At 42.4% G+C, this 23,012-nt stretch overlaps 1 protein-coding gene across 1 annotated transcript in view; it reads left to right on the top strand.

Moving 5' to 3' along the window:
- The window catches only part of LOC137855324 (maestro heat-like repeat-containing protein family member 2B), a 79,741-nt gene that overhangs the window by 9,734 nt on the left and 46,995 nt on the right, over positions 1–23,012 (top strand). The window contains exons 2-4 of the mRNA XM_068679362.1: positions 4,962–5,140; positions 16,388–16,473; positions 22,406–22,774. The gene's annotated coding sequence lies outside the window, so the exon portion shown is untranslated. The remainder of the gene's footprint in view (positions 1–4,961; positions 5,141–16,387; positions 16,474–22,405; positions 22,775–23,012) is intronic.

The following is a 23,012-nucleotide window of genomic DNA, read 5'->3' as shown; positions in this document are numbered from 1 at the left end:
CAGGACCATAAAGGGGGCTCATTTACTCGGGGGGAGTGCTCATAATGCTGAGATGTTCTGAAATGTCCAGGAGTTACTGTCCTTACCAGCATTTAAATGAAGCTGGAGAAAAGCAGAGGAAGTGAGGAAATGGCAATATGATGTGTGGAAGAGATGAATGCAGCTGCTAATAGTTAAATGGACAAGGAAAAAAATTAGGCTTTGCAAATATTGTAAATGACTATATTTGCATGCTATGTAATTGGGGGGGGGCGAAGGCAGGGAGGGAGTTTCACTATTAGCATCATAAACAGTAGAACACATTGCATCTTGGCAAACATTTTTGACTACGATGGAAGTGAGTGATGCGGAAAATGTCATCATAAGCCAATGGCAAAGAATGAAAGGTAATCTAGTAGGTGTGTACCCCATTACCTGGGGATGAAAGGAGAGGAGGGAGGAACAGGCTGTTCACTAAAAATAAATACCTATCTGAAAGTGTCCCTTATTAAAATTGCAGTTACTCTCTCTCACTTGAAATGCTGTTTGAAAAGGAGGCTTGCTAGTAGGTTTAGGTACAGCTAAGATAAAGGGGAATTGGAAAGCAGCATATGAGAAGGAGAGGCTATGCTTTAAGGTGGTCAGAGAAAGTGAACACCAGATCCTGCTGGCCTCTTCCAAGGCAGTTCTGCCTTGCTAAGCTTGAGTAACTGCAGTGCTGCTTCCTAAAGAGCTGTTTAACCTCTGGTCTTCAGCTCTGCTGCTCTAACACCCTGCTTTTTCCCTTTCTTCTTTTCTTAAAAAAAAAAAAGTTTTCACCTTTCCCTCAGTGTGAAATACGTAATGCCCAGTGAGATGCACTGTTCTACGCACCCTAGTTGGCCTAGAAAGCTCTAGCTTTCTGTAGAAGTACCAGCAGCAAACTTTACACTGACATCTGCATGGAAGGAGGGTCATTCAAGCTGAACATGGTCTTACAGGAAGCAGCAGAGACAGGCCAACAGTCCAGCTATATTTGCTGCAAGCCCTATGCTGAGCCTGCAAAAATGAAGGAGAAGAGTCCAGTTCTTAGAAAGCTGCTTCCCAATAATGTAGTATTGAAGGGAGAAGCTTTCAAGCATCCCTGTTTGTACGCATGAGTAAGCTTCTCTGAAGGAGAGTATCCCCACTGTTCAGTGAGGCTAACAGTCTCTATGCAACAGGTCAAGCCACAGTGCAAGCAAGGGTTCAGAGGGTCAGGGCTAATGGGGTTAGAAATCCGAACGGCAGAGAAGTGATATCTCTGAGCAGTAGGATGGAAATTGCCTGCCTCTCTACGCTATCTTAAAAAGGATGGAGTTCAATGCAATTAAAATTTCATCTAAGTTACTTTCTTTTCATTTTATCTGCTCTTCAGTCTTATTGTAACTCACAAGGCTTCTCCAATTTCCAAATTGATTTTGTAATAATTGAACAATTAACTGCATACTAAGTAATTATTTGTCAAGTATGCTACTTATGCTAATATCTACAGATCTAGTTTATACATATTCAATGAATTTAATAAGACATTGCTTGGATATTACAAAATTGTTCTTCATTGCAGCAGATATTTTTAAGGCACAGGCTGGGATTATACTTTCACAGAACTCAGTTTTTTTCATCTGAATTACGTTGTAGAATAAAATTACTGCATTGGATTGGAGGCTGAAAAGCTTCTTAAGACTTCTAAAGAGTGAAAATTATTTTGAAATTTGTGTGGAACTTCAGCTCCTTGGTATCACATAAAGAAATTGTAAGGAACACCACAGAAATACAAACTTTCACACTTCTAAAACCATAACAATGCATCTCAGAGCTTGGGATGGTGGCTCCTGGTTTTTCTCTAACAGTCTAGATCACAGTGCATTGCAGAAAAGACAAAGAAAAGTCACTGAAAAATAAGCCAGCTGCTCTTTCTGTTAATTCCCTCCTTCCCTCCCAGTCAGTTTTCTAGCTTCAAAAAACTTTTTTTTCTGACTTCACATTAATGCACATCCTAGACCCATCCTAAAATGGCATAATGTTAAAATAGAAGCAGCATCTCATCAGACAGCTTCACCAGCTCAGCAGTGCCAAATCAGCTAACAAGTCTAGAGTCTGCCCTGCTACTCACCAGCTGTATTATTAAACTGCTCTTCCTCTTACAGACCAACTCCACTTTGAATGCAGTGTTTCTGTGCCTGTTCTGTCATCTGCATTCCCAGTGCACCTCTGGGGAGCCCAAAACACAACTGGGTCCCCTGTTTTGCTCTGTGCTCAGACTGATGTGAAGCACCACGTCATTTTGATGGACTGAGTTAATGGCACTAACTAATGTTCAGAAAGAGCAAGGCATGAAGCAATTTCACTTTTAACGAGCTTACCCTGGATAGTTCTATTGTTTTGAATGCTCACGGGTTTCCGGGCTTCATCCTTTTGTTTTCCTTCTTGTGGGTGGTTAGGGTCCGGCGGCCCGAAGATGTGGCGCTGTAGGGAAAGGTGGAGCCCCCACCTTGATGGACAAGTGGTGTCGAAACCCGGGGAAGCTCCTGGCTTCGGGTGAACGGCGGCCGGAGCGGCGGCACCAGCCCGGCGGGGAGGAGGCTCCCGGACCGACAAGGAAGATGGAAACCCTTGTGAAGGTCGTATCAAAGTTGTGGAAGCTATGGGGTGGCTCAGCTGGGGAAGCCGGGGGTGCCGGTGGGGAACCAGAGCCTGGGGAAATGTGGGAGAGACCACGGCCATGTGCGCCCCAGTATGGCGCCGAACTAGAAGGCGAAGGGTGGGACGAAGAAGCCTCTGTCGGGAACGGGGATGAAGTGCTAGGTGTGACTAACACGTGGAAATGGGAGAAAGAAATCGGTTGCGGGGACGACCGGGGAGGAGGTAGAAGCGTGAGAGAGGGGCAGAGAGCCGGTCGGAGCGGCCATCCGAAAACACGCTCCTGTGGCGCAAACGCCTCGCTGAGAGGGCGGCGGGGAGAGCCACGAGGCGGAGAGCGGCCCCCCCGCAGGGGTGGGGGGCAGGGCCAGGACTCCGGATCAGATACCGATTCATATTCGGAGGAGGAAATGGGGACAGATTGCAAAAATATCCCCGTCCGAAATAAAGCTGCACCGCGAGGGGGAGAAATTCCTGTCACGGATTGGAGGAAAATTAAGATTGCGTGTGCCGCCTGGGCTCTGTCGGCCATGTTAGCGCCCCCGGTCTGGGTGACAGACGGGGGGCAGAGGGTTCACTCACCAATAAACCCTAAGGATGTACAAGTGATTTTTAAAGCCATTGTGGATAAAGGGCTTCATTCTGCAATGGTCTCCACCCTCATAGATGGTGTTTTCGGGGGAGACGATATGCTCCTGTTTGATATAAAACAAACTTGTAGACTGATCTTTGACGGGGGGGGGGGTATGATTATTTTTAAACAAGAATGGGAGGATAACTGTATGCCAGCCTGCAGCGGCTAATGGGTATGGACCCAACAGTGAGCAAGCCCAGGGCCTGTGAGCCCTTTGGTGTCTGTGAGCCGATGGAGCGAGCGGCCTGGGGTTGGTCGCCGTGCTGTTCCTGAGCCAGGTCGCCACTGTCCCCTGAAGGCAACACCTTCTGCAATTGCCTTACTGATCTAGAGTACGCTAATATTTTATACAGAGAACCAAGGAACCATAAATGACCCTTTTTGCCACTTTTTGTCTCCTTTGAGAGTTCCTTCTCTGTTTGCCATTAGCGACATCCATTACAGTCGGTTCTGCAATTCTTTGCTGCTATTTCATCGTCAGACGCTTGGAGAAAAGTGAAGACACTTGACTGAACTGTTCAGTTCTATGGCAGTTTTTGTGATTGCCTCTCTTTATTTCATGGCTGTTTGAGAGGCAAAGGTTTTAGAAGTACTTCGTCTGCAGTTATTTGTGAATGATGCTAAAACACCCATCATCCTGTCTAGAGAGCTTGGCAGGACATTTTCTGTTTGGAAAACAAAGTTGTGGGGATGTTTAGGAACAAAGATTCTTCCTGATGGCTGGATGAGTAGCTGACCTCCAGACTGTGTCCCTTGCACCCTCTTGCTAAAGATGCAATTCTTCCTCCTATGGCTTTGTTGAAGCATTGCTCAATGATCTGGCTTACTAGTGAGAAGAGAAAGGATAATGTCTTCCCTACGGTTAAGGGGTTTGCTGGTCAATCCTTAGTGGCTTGCAGTGAGGACCTGAAACTAAACTATTTAGCCCAACTCTGTTGTCATTTCCACACATGAAATCTGGAGTTGGCCTTTAGAGTTATTCCAGACCTGCTCTGGTATTTAGGAGATGCAAAGATGACCTCTGTCAGCACGCAGGACAAGTGTGTGTGTGGCAGGGACTTCGTGCCAGGCAGAAAAGTGCTGAGGGGAACAGGCTGGGGGTACTCCGTGAGGAGCGGGGCTGAGAGCTCGCCGAGGCTCCAGCAGAGGTGGCCTGGGACCTGCCAAGCTGTGCCCTGCTGGGCAGGGGCACTCTGTTCATACAATCACAGAAGGGGTTGAGTTGGGAGGGACTTTAAAGGTCCTCTAGTTTCACTGCCCTGCCATGGGCAGGGACATCTCCCCCCAGACCAGGTTGCCCACAGCCCCATCCAGCCTGGCCTTGAGCACCTCCAGGGACAGGACAGCCACAGCTTCTCCGGGCAGCCTGTGCCAGGGCCTCAGCACCCTCGTAGTAAAGACATTTTGTCTGAAAACTTTGGATTTACAGAAAAAAATGCATATGGAAATGTTCAGGACCCTCCCCATTGCATTCTGCTTCCTCTAGGTGAGGCCAGTACCAGTGCCTTGTGCCCTCTAAACCCCATGTGTTATCCATACAAATGTGATGCAGATGCCCTTAACCTGGTGTTACATAATGTGTTAGGGAAAAAGCCAGTTAAAAAGTTGTGATGCTGAGGAGAGAACACTAGCCCTTGTCACTGTTTTTGTGATAAGTGGTTTCCTTGTTTTTCTTTCCTTCCTCCAGAGATCCCCAGCACCGGACACTGCAGGAAGACAAGAGGAGCAGCCAGCCTGCAGCCATCCCTAGGTGGTGCACGCCGCCCTCCAGCCTGAGCCCTGCTCCCTCCGCCGGGAGAGTGCACGGCTCCTAGCTCCCAGGGCTGGCCTGGGGGAAGACACCAGGGCCGGCCTGCAGCAGCACAGGTAGGAAAAGCTGAAGTGCTTTGAATTAGTGAAAGAGAAACTGCGGTGTTGTGTACCCTCAAACTGGTCATGCTTCACACTACAGATCCGTTTTGAAATGGGTTAGAAAAAGTTTCTGCAGGAGAAGTTTTCTCGTGGTGAAACAGTAAGAAACATTCTGGTTAGCTCGAAAGGTGTCAGTGTCAAGCAAAGGAAGGGTGAGCTCTGGGATTGCATGAGCAGTTTATTGCCCTGCAGAAATGCCTTGTGGTCTATCAATTAACCATCTGGTACAACATCAGCTCAGTATCATACAGCTAACTTTCCAGGAGAGGCTAGTTTTTAGATATGCACATGAAATGACTGATAACATCTGCTATTTTTAATTCTTTAAGGTAATGACCTCGAATCAGTTGCATTTCAGGCAGAATTCTCAGTCAGGTCTCTGGCTAGCTGGGTGACAGTGCATATCTTGCTAGGTAGAGTCAGAAACACAGGAGCACATATTTTCTACTGGGATTTTCAAGCAGCTGCAAAATTGTGCGCATGAAAAAGAACAACTCTTAAGAAGGGAATACTAACTGTAGCACAAGAGGTATATGATGCATGTATGTGATGCTGAACAGGCCCAGCAAGCAACCTGCTCAGTTACCCCCATCATGAGGAGTCAGAATATGGTACAGAACAGGGATAGGTTGTTCATTGATGGTGTGTCAGTTTTGGTTTGTCACTTATTAACCCAAAAAGGAAATTAATGCAATCTGGAGCAAATTTATCCTTTGTACTTTCTCTGAAAAAACACTCCTCCAGGAACACTGAGGAAAGCAGAAGCTGTGACTCTGTGAAAACTAATTAATTCTTAAAACCACTGGAATGAAAATCTGTTTTGGAAAACAAAAATCCACATTTGTATTCTGTCTCTTGTGCCATAGGCAGAATGCAGCTTGAAATCATCTACTGGAAGTTCAGGCTGTTTCTTCATGCATGTGTTTTTCTGTGACTGAAAAGTGGCTACAGCTTAGGGAGAAAAAAAATATCATGTAGTTACATGAAATAACTTGCACAAGCCCAAGGCTGTTTTTGCAGGCAATATACTTGAGCATTTGTATTTTTAGACCCTAATAATCTTGTGATAACAAGAGTCTTCAGTCAGACAAAACCAAATGGATGAATGATGAGTTGGGAAAAATGAAGCCTAGCAAGAGCACACTTGGCTGTACCTACCTAGTAGATAACGGTAACCAGATCTGCTTGCTTTGTTGAGGGTTTGAGGAGTAGCTTGTGTTATCAGTGAGGTGCCAAACTAATTTGATTAAACTGCTAGTGACACTGCAAAATGAAGAGTATTTTGTATTCGCATCTCTGATGTGTTCATTGGAAGTACAGCCAAACCAAAGGCTAGCTAGGAGCTAAGTCTTGAGTCAGGTGTCTGTTTTTTGTGAGCAGATAGAGCTAGGCAAACACTGTCAGAAACATAGCACTTAGGATTTTCAAGCAGCTGTAAAACTTCACATATGGAAAAATAGCAGCTGTTATGAAGGGAATGACAACCGGAGCAAAAGAGGTATATAATCCATATGTGACGCTGAACAGGCCCAGCAAAACACCTGCTCTGTTACCCCCATCATGAGGAGTCAGAACATGGTACAGAGTAACAGGGATAGATGGTTTATTGATGGTGATGTCAGTTTCACTTTATCTCTGATTAATCTGAAAAGGAAATGAATGCAACCTGGAGCAAATTTACCCTCTGCACTTTCTCTGAATAACATTCCTCCAAGAACACTGAGGAAAGCAGAAGCTGTCAAAGCTGTGAGCTGAATGGCATTTCAGTTGGTTCTGAACCATTGGGTTTGCTTCCATTTGATGGGTGTTTGGTTGTCAAAAGAAAAGCTTACCCAAGAAGGTCAAATTAAGGGTATGGTTAAGCAAAATCTGTTGGTTTTGTTGCTTGCTTTTTTTTTTTTTTTTTTTCCTAAGGGATGTTCCAGTCTTTGAGCATTTGTCTTTGCCCTAAAGTAGAATTTGAAATGTTGAAAACTTTTGAATCCAAAACAGGTGTATTGCAGTTATAAATTGTCAAATAGTCTTTGGTCTCTTTAAAATAATGTGGTGTGTTCTTGGAGATAATTGATGAGTATACCCTTGAACTAAAGGAGCATGGAGTTGTAATCAACCTGAGCGCAGCCCTCTGGGAACTTAAGGCCCAGTGCCACCAGCTGAGGTATTCAAGTGAGCTGTATCTCTTGGGCTGCAGCATGAATTCCCTGGCCTGTTTGGAGGTATTACTGAATGGATTTTGACAAAAACAGATTTAAAATGAAATAATTGTGGTATACAAGTTAAAACAAAGATCCTTTGTGTGCCTGAAATTGGCAAAATCGGGTAACTTCATGGCGATTTCCCTTACTGTGGAGCTGAAATAGTTACTTTAAAAATGCAATTTGCGTGTTTGTGGAAGTTGCTTTCCATTGAAGAATTCTCCTGGTGGAAAATTCCTAGCAGGTCCTTTAGTTCAGGTTTCTGTGCGCTTTCATCTCTTCCTTTTCTGCTTTCCTTTGTTCTTTCTTCTGCTGTGGCACTAAGGGGTTATAATGCTGCAGACAGTGAGCTCGCATTCTTGTAGTTCTTGTCATCAATTGCAAGATGTTTGTTTGTTTCAGAAAGCACACAGACAAGTCTTTGCTGATATGTAATTCCTTTACCCCATTATGTATTTATCCCTACATCAGTAACAGTAAGACAAACATAGAAGTTCTCTTGGCATCTGGGGCTGACCACATTCTTTCAGTGAACCTTTTGCCCAGTATTCTTTAGTTTAAGTAAAAAATCACAAGCTCTGCAGGATTTTTTTTTTTTTAGCAAAAACCTAGTGGTGTTTTAAAGCATTTAATTGACTATTTTTTAGAGAAGCAATGTTAAATTATTTTTTGTAGAAAAACAGACTTAATTTTTCTTCACTTAACATCTATTCTCAAGCCACTGATACATAAAGCTGACAAATCTCTATGACTGCTTTTTGACTGTTGTTAACTATGTCAACTATGACTGTTGTTAACTAGGGTCAGTTTTTGGTGAGTAAGGGAGAAAGATAAACAGGGATGAGACTGACAATTCTGGATAGCTAACTGAGCCACCTAGATCCTAAATTTAGAAGGAAGTTAGGTTCCTTATGTCTCCTTAACAATCTGAATCCTACTGATTGATATTTCAAAAATATTAAACTCCCAGAGCTTCTTTCCCAGAAGAAGACTTGGCAATGGTAATAACTTCGATAAATAGTGATTTTTAACTGTACTTTACTACTTTTAATTAAAATGAATGGAAGAAAACAAGGAGAAGGGCAGACGAAACTCTAAAAATGCCACACAAATTCCAAAGCAAAATACCCCATCTCCAAAACTAAAGCTGGAGAGGGGCTACACATTTCAAATAGCTGTGCATCAGAAACAAAGTATTTTGGATTTCCGTGCCAAAACTCTTTTCCTGAGATGTGAAAATGTTCTTTTGAGTAAAGAGGAGTACCTGACAAAACATTTATGAGTCAGAAAGAGGACATGGCACTGACGCTTATTTTATTTCAAGGAACAAAGCAAGGAGTTGTAATTTATTTCTAATTTCAGTCTAGAATCCAGGCAAAACCTGCTCACGTATGAAAGCCTGCTGCTTGATTGAGTTGTTTCATTAGTTCTATGAAATGAGACAAGGAAACACTTGGGAAACCATTGAGATTTAGAGGCAAAGAGTGAATTCAAAGAGATGATTTGAAGGTTATGTGGTATAATGCACAGTTTCTTCAACTAATTAGAGCTGCTGGGACTACAGGGGAATGTGCAGTTTCTAGGTCATATTAAGTTTAGAAGCTTCTTATTCAGACAAACTTTATTTTTTCATTTGGCTCAAGTGTTTTTGCAATGCAGTTTTTTTTCCCCTTAGGTTATCCGTCTTCATTTATTCTTGCCATAAACTTAGCAACCAGATAAAGTAGAAGGAGAAACTAAACCACACGAGTTTCTGAAAATCCACAGTTCAATTTCCTTTCCTGCCTTGAAGATCACCCCTCCAAGTTACTTCAAAATGTAAAATTTTGTATGTACGGAAGTGGAGCTTAAAATGTAAGTGGTCTTTTTTTCTTTATTTCGGAACTTTATTGAAAGGTATCAAAACTTTTTTTTTTTTTTTTTTTTTGTGAAATAAATCTTTGGGCTTTGAACCAACTTCCCATCTATTCATTTGGAAGCCTAGCTTTGTGGGCCACTGATTTCAGTCTCATCCTGGAAATTGCTGACTCTGTATCAAAATCAAAGCCTTTTGTTTAAAATTGAGGCTTTCTACTTCTTCACACAGTCACCTGATCTATAGCCAGAGTACACAGTGCTCCTACTAAAATCAGATGTCATGAAAAATAAGCCAAGTAACTGGGAAGTGCCAGAGATCTGGCTGGGATTTAGCTCTGTTTCCCCCCAAAACAAAGGAAAAAGGAATAGCCCCTATTATTCTCCAGATTACTTTATGTATCACTGTGCACAGAAGCTAGTTATTCCTTCCAGACCTTTTCCTTTTTCTAATGAAAAGCTTAATTTCCAAGATGACTGGAGTGTGAATTACCTTCTCCATTCAATTACAAAGTCTGATCACTGCCTATTCTTTTTCACCACTAATAACAGCTGTTGAAGTAAACCGCTCATCTCTAGTTATGGAAAAACAGGCAGTAAGTCACCTTGAGATTAAAATATATATTGCTAAATCCTTTCTTGGGAATTTAGTGCAGTAATTGCTTGAGATGATGACGACCAAAGGGAATGTTGTATTTTTGTGGAATACTTCTAGGGATAATGGGTGAAATCCTCCACTGGTTTAAATCAGTAATGTTCTGCCAAGCTGCTGCTGTGGCTGCTGTCAATTATCATCTCTTCATTTGAGGTCATTGGCCCAGCACTTCCAGCTCTTGTAACTTGGGGGTGTTTCCCTGAAATGTAAACCATAATCCCAGCATTTTCAATGTGAATAACAACACAGGTCCAGTAGATCTAATGCCCCTGTAGAGATGAAATCCCTGGCAGTGTGCTGGGATATGTTTGTAGGTCAGGGGAGCAATTTGTCATGGCCTTTGCTACCCATGTAGCAGGCTGAGAGGTAGCTGAGCAAAGCTCTCCCACGTGTTTGAGTTGTCTTCCAGCTTGTCATCACTGAAATGCTAAAGATAAGCTTATTACACGTGCAGTCTTTCTAGAAACAGATATGGGAGATTGGGGTGCTAAGAGCAGTAGGGAATTGGTTGAAAAAGCTGTTGTAGTGCTCGTGCTTTTGTTGTGGTTCTTTGGTTTTGTGAGAGCAAAGGCAGGCTGCATTGCTGATCTCCTGAAGTTTAAAGGAAAAATGCAAAGACCTTGCCTGTACAGGGAGAAAACTCTGGATTCATAATACTAATAGGAAACAGAAGCCAAGAACAGGTTAGGGATAAAGTGCTACAGTTAGATAATATTTGAAAACTCAATAGGGCACTCTTCAAAGGTCAGGTTGGCTCATGTATTAGGTGTCTGTGGAAACACTTCAGAGATGGGAAAGCTCAAAGTAAAGGTCGAATGTTTAACCCCTTGCTTTAAAAGGTTATACATGCATCTTGCAAAAGCAGACTGAAAATGCCCACTGGTACTTCTCAGATTTTTGTTTTTAATCAGCATTTGTGCATAGTTGTGCATTTTTTATGAGATACTGTTCCGTTTCAGCAACAGACAATTCTTACTGTGTTTGGGTGTTGCAGAGCACTGTTAGCTCCCAGACCTTATAGATAGGAAACAGGAGTGATTTGGCATGTTCTGGCAGTGTCAGCACAGGCTTAGCTTTTAAGCAACCCAGCTTGAATGCTGAGATTGTGCACTACAGATTCTTTTCCAGCCCTCACATCTTACGTTCTTGTCCACATAATGAAAGATAGCATAGTGCTAACAAATTAACGTTTCTTTTTCACAAGTTCATGGCAAGACTTCCACAGCGGTCTTTCAAAAATTGAAGAGAGAGCATAAAAAAGGTGGGATTTGGTCCTGAGGACTGGCCCTGAAATGTCCCCAAAGGACGAAATCTATTTGCATTATTTCCTTTGTTAGACTCTTCATAGAGTGTAAGGCAACTTAGGCCAGGTAGAGCTGCCACGTAGTGTTCCTGTGTCATGGATCCTCCTTTTGAGATGGCCAACTCCTCAGGGTGAATGTTCTGTGAATGTTATGTGTCCCCAGCTCAGGCAAGACTGCTGCTTTCATTTAGCAGGCGAGGATGAAATATGTGTGGTGAACAATGCCTTGATAACAAAGGAGGCATTTACTTTCCTGTACATCTCCATTGCATCCTCAGCCTTGCAAAGCTGTCGGTTGGAGTTGGTCATGTTTGCAATGAATTTCTTCCTTTTTCTTCCCCTGCTGAAGATTTTCTTTTCTGCTCTATGTCACAAAGCAGCTTATTTTACACTGGAGCCCTCATAGCCTGGAATGGGTCGATTGGTCATTTTTTCCTCTTCCCTCTCTCCTGTATGCCATCCAGCCTTCATTCTGGGTTTGAAGGTGAAGTTGAGGTGAGGGTGGTCCAGCACTCTTTCTCTACCACCGGGAGAGTACGTTCATCCGTAAACAAGCGAACGCTGTGGTTGATTTAAGGCATGCCCTGAGGTCTTTGGAGTTTGTCTGCTGTCAGCAATGTGGGAAGCAAGTGGACCAGAGCTGATGTGAGCATGTCAAAGAGACGGCTCCATTTTTGCGGTGAAAACTCAATTTGAAGTTCTGTGTTTAATGGCATGGGACCCCGCAGACCCTGAATTGCATGCTGTTATTCCAGATGTGCATTGTCTCTGTAGGAGACTATTTCACAGTGATTAACCATTTTAAGTTTGTCAAGTGCTATTTATAGCAGAAAGCACGACAGCAGACTCTTCAAAGCCCCGGTGGACAGAAAAACCTATTGATCATTCAGTTGATTTTTATTGCTTGGTATTGAGCGGCAGGGCTGCCTGCTCTTGTATAAGCCATGTTTTCTTTTCTTTTCATTGTACTGGACTCATGAAAGAGCCTAGCCTGCTGTGATATGGGGCATTGTTTGAGTGGCATATCCCCTGCTGCAGTGCACTGCATTGCTGTTGCTGTCCAAAATTCCCATCACATCCAAAGGACAGAGCACTGACATGGGAAGTTTTGGGGGGTGTTCCTTGTGCCATGGGGATACATCAGTCACTCCCATGCTGATCCATCACAAAAAGTGATTTTGCCTTTATTATGTGAAGGCACTGGGGCTTCATCCCCACCTGTTTATGCTGCCAAGTGCTGGAATGGGTACTCCAGATTCCGCGGGGTGACATCAGGTGGAAAAAAAACAAAGGAAGAAGCTGTGGCATAGAATAATGAAATGCAGTGTCAGGGATGCTTTCTTTGCACAGCATTGGTGCCTCGAGGCTGTTCATACAGTGCTGGAAGGCAGAGTGGTGGGTGAAGGTGATGGTTGGGAACTGTGTGGTGAATGGGCAGCTGTGTGGTGAATGCTGCTGCTCTGTGTCCTGGCAGAGAGCAGACTGCTGTTGGGCCAGAACCAGCCACTTAACTAAACTGTCTGTCTGCCGTAAGCAGCCCATCCTTGGGACAGGCTCTGTGAACACTGTCAGGATTGACTGAATGGGATCACATGGGAAATCGAGGGCCCACCTCGTCTGCTTTAGGGAGGGAATGGAGTCAGAGTGCTGCAGACATCATGGTAAAGAACATCCTGAATGCCCAGCCTCTTGTGTAAAGTATATTTTTGCAAGCTCCTTCTGTCAGATTTTTTTTTTTTTAAAGGCTTGAGAGGAGTGAAAGAAAAGTGTATTTGAGATGCAAGGACACAAAGCCATGTTAAGTTTCATTTATGGAGATGAATTGGAAACAGGTGTTTCACATAACTGAGGGGTACCATTCTGAGAGAGCCCTTGAGAGTCAAGAGAAAGAAATTACAAAGAGCCACAGTATATTCAGAAAGATAACTATAATCAAGTCCTTTCCATGGCTATTAAGGGGAAAAGACAACAACCACAAATGCAATGGAGAGATTAAAATTGACTTTGTAAAAAGCCATTTTTTATTTTTTGCTTCTGTGAAATAATTTCAAAACCGAAGGCAGGAATAATTGAAGCATTTACAGAATATATCAATAATACCTCATTATCCAGCTTTGCTTCAATCCACTGATTTCAATTTTCTTTTGAACAAGTGGCGTTTATCAGAGGACTTAGCATATGAATGGGGCGGGGGAGAAATGTAAACTACATGCTGCAGATTTACATGTCTTAGGAAGCCAAATAGCCCTCAAAACTAATTGTTTCTGAAATGCTTTATAAACCTTATCTTATGTGTTGACCCTAGTCAGAGCAATTAATTTCATAATGAATTCTTCCTGCACACACCCTATCTTATTATCCTTAGTCTAAATTAATAACATCATGGTAATAATTAGCAGATATGAAATTCTCCTCACTGCTTCTCATGGCATGTGAGCTTGATATAAAAGAACAACAAGGATGACAATTAGAGGAAAACATGTCAGCTGTACGGATTGTTATGCACCTTCACTCTAGCATCTGCAGAATAGGCTTTATTTAAATGGGAATATCTTTGATATTCTCCCTTTCTCCTCCTATTTTCTTTCAACGGTTTTCCTTCCTTCGAGGGAAAAATACCTGTGTTTAGATTAGTGCGACAGCTATGAAACTATATCCTCAGCCATTTTATCACCTTTGCCTTTACTGAATGCATTGCTATGTATCAATCAATTACTGAAATGAAAACTCTCCTCTGATATTTAAGGTAGGTCTTTCTACAGGCATGGCTGGAAGGCGATAGTCCCTGTCAGTCCAGAGCCCTACCTTTTGGCCCAGCTCTGTTACAGCTGTAGGATTTCATCTCTCCTTTATTCAGAGTCACTTTCCAGCCTGTGCAGTCCCAGGAAAACCTGATGCACCTGCATAAGCAAATTATTGCCTGAAGCCAACAGCTTGAATAGTTGCAAACAGTACAAGGTGCATGAAGAATTGCTTCAGAATGCTTTATTTGTGCACCTGACTGATGATGTTTGATCTACAGCTGTATGGTAATAGGAAAAAAAAAATCTGTTTTGCTGTTCTTTGTTTGTTTTTAAAGTATAATGATCACGACCATGGAATACTAAGCACAAAAAGAGTCTTCTCTGAAGCAGAAGACAGAGGTCACTTTGGTTCTTGAATGCCAGCAGAAGAGTTCAACCTTAGCTTCTCCCTGGGGTACCTGAAGTTAGAAGAACACGTTCCCCTGATGCCATTTCAAAAAGATGGCTAATGCTTCCCCCGTAAAGAGATATTTTGATGTTTTGCAAAGAAAGCAGTGGCAGAATCATGTTGACAGTTGAGATGTAGGTGACTGTCATAGAAGTGGTCCTTTGCATTATTTTTTTTCCCCAAATCATTTGTGAACAGCTAGTTTATTCTCTGTCAGGGGAGATTTGGACTTTATCCAAGGTCCTTTTGGGGTTATTCAAATACAGGGACTGATCTTCAGCCTCACTGTAACTCTGTTATGGGCAGTAATTCCAGCTGTGGCTCTGCTGATGACTTCTCTGCATCAGTGCAGATTTAACTAGCTTGACGTTCAGGTGCTCTTGGGACAGATGTTAGGAGGTTCAGGTCCTGTTTAGGCACTTAATATTTAGGAAAATTTTAGATGTCAGGGGTCACTAGTGGTAACTTTTTAGTGATCTAAAAAGAAGTGGGGTCTGCAGAGCTGTGTTGTCTTGAGAAAATAAGCTGTTTGTAATCTTGACAGCCCAGACTTCATGGCGGTTTAACAGTCTGCAGTGCAGCCTGTGCATGCCTTTGCTCTCTGACCCAGCGAGGCAAGTAAAATAATACAGTAATAAATATAAAAATAAATAGAAGTAATACAGTAGAAACTGCGGGCAGACTTCTGCCTTAATCACACACAGGAATGTCATTTGGGATGACCTCAGGCTGGAGGGCATGCTAAGTGACTTCCAGCCTGTCAAATCCACCAGGCACCCAAAACATCTCTGCAGATCTGCGTGCAAGCAGCAGGGCTGAGGTGTGGAGGCAGTCCAGAGCATGTGTTTCAGTGTCTGTGCCGCTAGAGTGCACCTCTTACATAGCCAATGCTGAGGCAAATTCTCTCCTGATGCCTTTTATCAAGCAGTGGGTTTCTCACTGAGATTAGGACCAGCTCTGTTACTTGGTTCTGTGACAATCCATATTCAGTTTTTGAGCTGAACTAATACCAAAGAGAAGTCCTGTTAAAGACTGGTTGTTTCTATATTGAAATCGGAGAATGTTTTTGTACTCTGAAACACTAGTTCACTATTGGTCATAGTGGAACTTGACAAATACTTAATGTTTGGCATGTGCTTAGTAGTACAAGCTTTAATTACTTTGCTGAATCAGGATTTGCTTTAATAGAAAATTGGTGGGAAGTGACAGGTAATTTGCCAGATCAGTTAAGACATGGTCAGCCTTTGAGATTACATTGAACAGTAAGTGGTGTTGATCCTTAAACATAGAAAGCTGAGGTGTTATATTGGGTATCTGTTCAGTGAGCTGAGAAAAAAAATCCAAAATGAGATTAAATTGTGACCTTTCTGCAAGGGAAGAGAAAAAAAATGCACTTAAAGTCTGTTATCTTAATAAAGAGACAGTTGCTTCTAAACATAGCTTTTTTTTTTTTTTTTGGTGTTTCCAAATGCTGAATCATCATTTCATGTAATTTTTTGTCTTCTGCTTAAAAACAAACAAACAAACAAAACACAACAACAAACATTTAAACACTTTCCCTTCTATAAGCAGTTTCACCAGGAATATTTTTCCTATGCAAAACTAATTTTTCAGTGAAACCCTTTCTTTTGGACAACAGTATTATTAAACATGTGCTGCATGCCATGGCTTAAATATGATTAAATTCCACTTCTGGAAGGAAAAAAAAAAAAAAGATTAAAAAGAATATATAACCTAGCCTTCTGTGTCCTGAATCACAGTATAGAGGATGTTAGAGTAGAGTCTCCTTCCTACCTTGTGCACCTAGCCCCCTTGTGTCACTTCTTATATCCTCTTTGTGTATCACTAAATACTCATGATGAATTCCGGAGGGGCAGACCTGGACAGAAAAGTCAGTTTAGTACGCAAACAAGTCCTTCACACACAACTGAGACCAAATATCACACACACAACTGACCAGGAAAATGAAGTGGAAAAATTGTAATGTTACCTGTGTTTTTCAGCTGCAGGAATGAATGTCTGGTCAAACCATAGAAGCTAAATCTGAACTGAATCTTGTGGATAAGAAACATTGTGCAGTTCATCTGCGGTGAGTCATGAAATTTCAATTCTTTTCACTTAGGCCTGTCAGGAACAAACACTGAAATAAGATTTTTTCATTGGTATTTCAGATTTTGATTTTTAAAAAATGGTCTATGGTTTTCACAGAAACTATAAACCCCATGTCATTTAAAAAGCTCTAAAATACTGTGGCTTAAGAATTTTCTATGGGCTACCAAAAATGATGAAAGGACTAGTGAAGATTTTTCTGGATATTTTTTCAGCTGCTTTTGCTGGGACCCATTAGGTTTGTGTCAGTATTGGCTGCACCTGTCAGATAATTTTGTTAATTCACAAAAGCATCTGAATTGTCCTCACTTGCATCATTGTTTACAGAGTAAAAATTTCTTGGTATCAAAATTCTTCAGGAAAACAAAAGCAAAACGAGAAAAATCACGCTTCATTAATGCCTCATTTTGAAAAAAGTAAAATTCTGCTAAAGTACGAGAACTGATTCAATCCTAAAACTGCTAAGATGAAAAACTGTTTTGGAAAACAAGAATACACATTTATATTCTGAGTCCCTCCTGCCACAGTGTGAGTCCACCTTCAAATCATCTCTTGGAAGTTCAGGCTGTTTTTCCGTGGGCAAAAACAGCTGCAACATTGAAATAAAATATATTTTATTGTACTTTTCTCCACTAACATGAAGTATTGTAGAAGCCCCAAATTATTTTGCAGAGAATGGTTTCTCAGTATTTATATTTTTTGACCCTAATGTGCATCTGATTGTGACCCAGTACCGAAGATGAGATAAAGAGTCCTCAGTAAGATAAAGCACGAGGGATGAATGATGAATTGGGAAAAAATGAAGCTGATCAGGAGCAACTTTGGCTGTATGTACCTATGAGATGAGGGTAACCTGATCTGCTCACCCTCTTGAGGGTTTGAGGAGTTAGCTTATCATCAGCAAGATGCCAAACTAGTTTGATTAAACTGCTAGTGGCGTTCCAAACTAAAGAGCCTGTTTCATATGAATATGTCTCTGATGAGTTCATTGGAAGTGCAGCCAAACCACAGACTAGCCAGGAGCTAAGTCTAGACTTTTCTGCTTTTGTCACCTTAATCTAGTTGAAGCTGGAGGCTGAGGGGAATGGATTCAGTTACCCACTTCCATTTTGCCACCTTCTTTGCCATTTGAGAGCGCATCTCCAAAAGCATTTGGCCAGCAGCCTGCCAGACAGGTGACACGGATGACAGCTGGCCTGAAGTTCCTTTGTAACATTTTTAAATGTCCTTTAAAAGATATGCTATAGAGCCATGGTTTTAAAAACAGTTACCATCTGTGATAACTGAACATGGGTTAAATTTGGCTTACTATTTCTCTATGAGCAGAGTGAGGCCTAGCTGAGCACCTTACTGCCTAGCCTGATATATCATCAGGATTCCATGTGTTATTAGAATAATTATTCAATTATGCATATTTTAATTATTCACAAAGCCAGAAACTCTTCCAAAGTAAATGTATTTCCTATGCAGGGAGTGCTGCTGGAGCTGCTTGGATAGTTACATCATGTTTGCATCTCAGCACCTTTTCGAAAACCTTAAGAACTGTTTAGGTGGGAAAGGCAGGGTGGAGAAAGGAAAACCCTGAGGTCTTTGATGAACAGAGTGGGTATCTGCCAATTGAAACAACACCAGTGAAAGCCGAATCTGCTTCTTTATGACATAGTAGATTTCCCTATGTCTCATGAAACGTTTTGCTCTCGCTAAGTGCAAGCACTTGTGATTGTGATATTAGTGGTACCTCAGACACATTACTGCTGGCTTTAGTTTGTGTACCTAATTAAAGCTGGAATGGCTCATGGCTCACTGCAGCTTTCCATGGCTGAGGCCTCTTGACATTATGTATGCGACTGCTAAGTGACACAGAAACACAACTGAGGGAGAAGCAAATGGCTAAGGAAAGGTCACAGCTATGCTGTTTGGCTGCTTCCTAGGAATAGAAAGAGAAGTTCTGCTCCTCTTGAACTCATCCTTTTCTGTTCTTTGTTAGTAAGATTAGCTTATAGATTGTGACATTGAGGGCTTACGTTTCCTTTTATCAGTTTGGAGGGCTACGAATGCATGTAAAGCAATAAAGTAGGAATATGACTGTAGACAATACCTTTTAAAACTGCTGGCAATTGGCTGTTGTGCCGACAGTGTCCTTTTTTCCTTTTTTTCTTGTGCTTTATCCTGCTGACACTGTCAGATCAGGGCAAGGCACTTAAACATAGTCTGTGTTTTAGGAAGATGTGTTGGTATATTGTCTTTTCAGAGCAAATTTGCCAAGCCCAACCAGAAATGCCACTAATAAATATTAATATCATGAGCCCAGGGATGTAGCAAGAGCTCAGTTGACGTACCAGCCTCTGAAATCCAGCAGGCAGGAAAAAGTGTACAGTCTGATCAGGGTATGGAACAGGTGCTGTAGGAGCAGCAGCCTGGCAGATGAGCAGGTTCAAAGCACGCATAAGGAAATGCTTTCTTGTACAATACGCAGTTTGTCTGTGGAACTTGTCACCATAGGGCGGTGTGGATGCTAGAAACTTGCAAGGCTTCAAAAAGTGACTGAATAAACTCAGGCAAAACAGCCACTCCAGAGTGCTAGTCCCTATCAATACATCTCCTTCAAAGATATCCTTCCTGCCCTGAAGAGCTTATAGTTCTTAACTCTTTAGCCTTTCAGGTCTGGGACTTTCATGCATGTTGGCATGCTTGCTCTGAATTAATATCATACAAGCAGACACTGTGACAAAAGATTTTTAGGAAGCCCCTCCTGAACAAGTACATCAAAAAAAAAGCTGTTCTAAGTCTCTCCAGTTAAGACCAGAAACAGGATAAAATGAGCTTTTGAAAGGCAAAGGGGAGAGCATAAAAGAAAGTGGAGAGAGAGTGAAGGAAAGGAAAATTTCAGATGGTCAGAGGTGTGCTTAAAAAATAAAATCGGGACTAGCACATTAAAAACCAATTCCAAGAGGAAAAGACCAGTGGCCTTGCTGAGAGACTGACTGATTGGCAGGGTAGAGATGGGGCCTTGTCACACTTTACCACCCTGACTTGACCTAGGCTGACTGACAGTGTGCCTTTCCAATTTCAAAGCCATTAACAGTTTCATCTGGCTCATACTGCCTTTATTCTCCTGAACGTTCATGTCTTCCCATTTAGCACAATGCCATATATCCTGCAAGGGCATTGTGAAAAAACGTCTGCTGTGTGCGGTTTCAGATGAAAACATGAAGCAATTCAGACTCTTATTGCCCATCCCCTTTCCTTTGATCTATGTAATAGATGCCTTTTTTTTTTTTTGCCTTTTTTTTTTTTTAAGCAGTGAACTGACTTTGCCAAACACATCCTTTGCAGGACATGGAATAGTTTTGGCATGTAGACCGTGATGAGTCTTGAATATGCTAGAGAATGTGTACTATGCAAGCCAAAAGCACCTTGAAAGTCTTGTGCTTAGATATTTACATTTTTGGTCAAGATAGTCTATATGTTATGTTGTTATGCTAGAGGTTCTGAACCAGAAGAGGGCTGCATTGTGCTGAAATGTCCTGGGTATGTTTTGGTTCCTAGGTGTTGTTCAAACTTTAACAAGAGCTGAAGTAACACTGATCCCAAAGGATAAGTCTGCTCAGTAGAGTGAGATCTTTCAAATGCAATCTTTCTGTTGACAGGCATTAAGGGCTCATGAAAATGTGTCTCCTGGTATCAGCTGATACCCATGTTTTTGCATCAGGGTTTGAGAACGTAAACAAGGGCAGCAAAGCATTGCAATGTATTCATGTGTTTAAATGTTCCTACTGCAGTTGTGAAACATAAAACATCAGATTTCAGGTAAACAGCTGGCCTGATCATCCTGAAATGAAATCATCATATTTAAATTGATGTGCACTGAAAAAAAATAAAATAATAATAAAAAAAGAAACAAACAAAACAGAACTGCCAAGCAGCAGAGCCTTAAAATGAAAACCAGGGAACAGCTGTGATTCTTGGGCTGAGATTTTCCAAGTCAGTTGACTTTGGTGGAACCGTTCTGTGAATCATGTCAACAAAATTAACACTGACTTCAGTGGATCAGACCTCTCGGTTACTGCTGAACAGTTGTAACCCTTACTGCACACTTGAGTACACATTGCCAGTTGCATTTGACCTGAGCAACGGCATACAACTTGGGCTTCTCCGGCAGGAGCCGTTGGTGCATGTAGCTGTCAGAGTCTTCATCTCATAGCATGGCAGCCTAGCTTAATTCTTAGAAAGCTAAAGGAGAAGACAGTCCCCAGCCTGGGACTCAAGTTGCATGGCCACTATTATCAGTAGGGCTTGATTAAGCACGTGTGCTGGCATGTGACTTTAGGGATCCTGTCACTTCACGGTTCTGAAGGTGCAACGACAGCATTTGTTGGGGGCACTGGTAATGGGACACTCAGAACTGATTGCTATAGGCTTGTGGTCCCTCTGCCATAGGAATCATAACATGTACATCTATTACAATGATACTCAGAAAAAAGACTGCTGCTGTGGAAATGAAGAAAGACTTCAGTTTTGCTACTGTTGACTGTATGGCATCATGTTCTGCAGGCAATGGGTAAGCATAATGGGCAGGTAGGGGCAAGGAACCCTTTGTTCTGGTTGTAGTACACTGGTTACCTCACACGCCCTGAGGACTGTGTCTCACATAATGGAAAAGACCTGGAAAGAGGATTTGAAGCCTCACAATGAAGTGGCTTGGCTGAGTGAAGATACTCAAGTGGTGTGCCATCTTACACATACAGGGCAGCCTAGGCCTTGACTGGTCGTAAGATGCTGAGCCCGTTCTTGCATACAGTTGCAGTTAAACCACGAGGGAAACTATCTGTGTCTTGCTACCTGGATCTCTGTTTCACTCTGTTTTGGGTGAAATCCCCAGTTTGCGTTTTGTTATCAGATCTAGCACCTTACTCTCTCAATCCACCTCTGACTAGTAGCACACAACCTCCAGGAGACACACAGGCCTTCAGTGCTGCTGCTAACACCAAAGGCTTTTTTTCTTGCAGTTAAACTCCATCCTCCTTTACTTGGGAAGCTGTTAGTGGGCTGAGCCCTGGGCCTACTGGCCCAGCTGAGAAACAGTTCATTTAGCCTGGGTTGTGGGACCACTCAGTAGCTGGAACTTGGCCTTACTGCCAAGCTGGTGTCTACTCTACAGCAGGAGCTCTGACTCTGAAGGGTAGGTGTGCTATACAGCAGTCTCTAGGTACCACGTTCCTGGTCTGGAGAGCATTTGCCTGCTGACTGTGTGGCCAGACTTCTGAAACAACTGTACGGTGCATCTGCTTTGTCTGGCTGAAGGCTTCACAGTGTGAACAGCCTTGTTCAGAACTGATCTGGCCCCTGTTCTGATCCAATGTACGGCTATGGGTTGGGGAGAGCTTTGGCAAACATGCCTCCTACTCTTTGCTGTAGATGGGAAGAGAAGCCTTGAAGAAGATAATTAATTTAAACCCATTTGTAAGATAAGTGTCTTCTCTGTAAAGAGCATTGAAATCTCCTCATGAAAAGAGCTAGGTATTAGTATTGTTAAATAAGACTCAAAGCCTTCAGCTCTTCCTTGTTTCCAGTTGCTTGAGCAGTAATATGATTGTCTGATGGAAAACTCACCTGTGGTTTTCCCTGCATGAAGCTTATATTAAGTTCTTCTAGGTGGATTCATAAAACATTCCTCATAATCCCCACTTACTTCAAGCCATTTTGCTGCTCTCAATAGCACAGTAGCTCATAACATTTCCTTTCGTTCAAAAAACATTTGCATTTTATTTGTGCCTCAGAGGAAGAAGAATCCAAGCTGATTACAATCCAGAGAGACGGTACGTAATGAAAAATTAATTGCACCAATCGTTTTGCTGTAGTGGTCTTAACAACTCATTTTCAACCGGTCATTCCCCCACCTGCTCACCCAGGCCCAAGCAGCTGAAGCAAGCACATCTCTGACACTGACTGAATACCAATGCAGCTGAGGTCACCTAAATGTCAAAGGAGTGGGAAGATAGCACCCAGAAGAAGCTGTCAGCATTCTGGACCAGCAGTGATCACTACGTGAGAGGAACCCAATGAATAATTGGAGCACAGATGTTAGTGAATGCACGTTTTCATGCACGCATGCATGCAAAAGCAAAATTGCAGCAGGAAGGAAGGCTGTGTCTCAGGCAGCACAGCAAACAAAGCTCGTTCTGGCTCCTTTCATCAGTGCCTTCACTTGACAAGTGTTGATGGTGGTCGTAAATCAAGATTTTCATGCTCGCTCCAGTGCTAGTGATTTGTTCTGCCAGGTAAAACGCTCTTGCAGAACGCATGCTTATCAAGGCTTGCTTTTCTGCTTTTGGCAATCAAGGCTGCTAAAATACGTGAGGAAAAGTAACCAATAAGAACAAGTACTTTACAGTGCAAAATAAAATGGAGGCAATGGTACCTGCTGCCTGTCTTCTTCAATAACCCTAAAAGAGAGTCATTTTCATCCCATGCCTTCACTGAAAATATTCTTTGGGTGCTGTTCAGTGTAAGCGGTGT

This window comes from Anas acuta, chromosome 4 (genome assembly GCF_963932015.1).
Source record: "Anas acuta chromosome 4, bAnaAcu1.1, whole genome shotgun sequence".
In the NCBI taxonomy this organism is placed as follows: Eukaryota; Metazoa; Chordata; class Aves; order Anseriformes; family Anatidae; genus Anas; species Anas acuta.
Note: the sequence above shows the minus strand (reverse complement) of the source record. Positions and strands in the feature narration are given on the sequence as shown.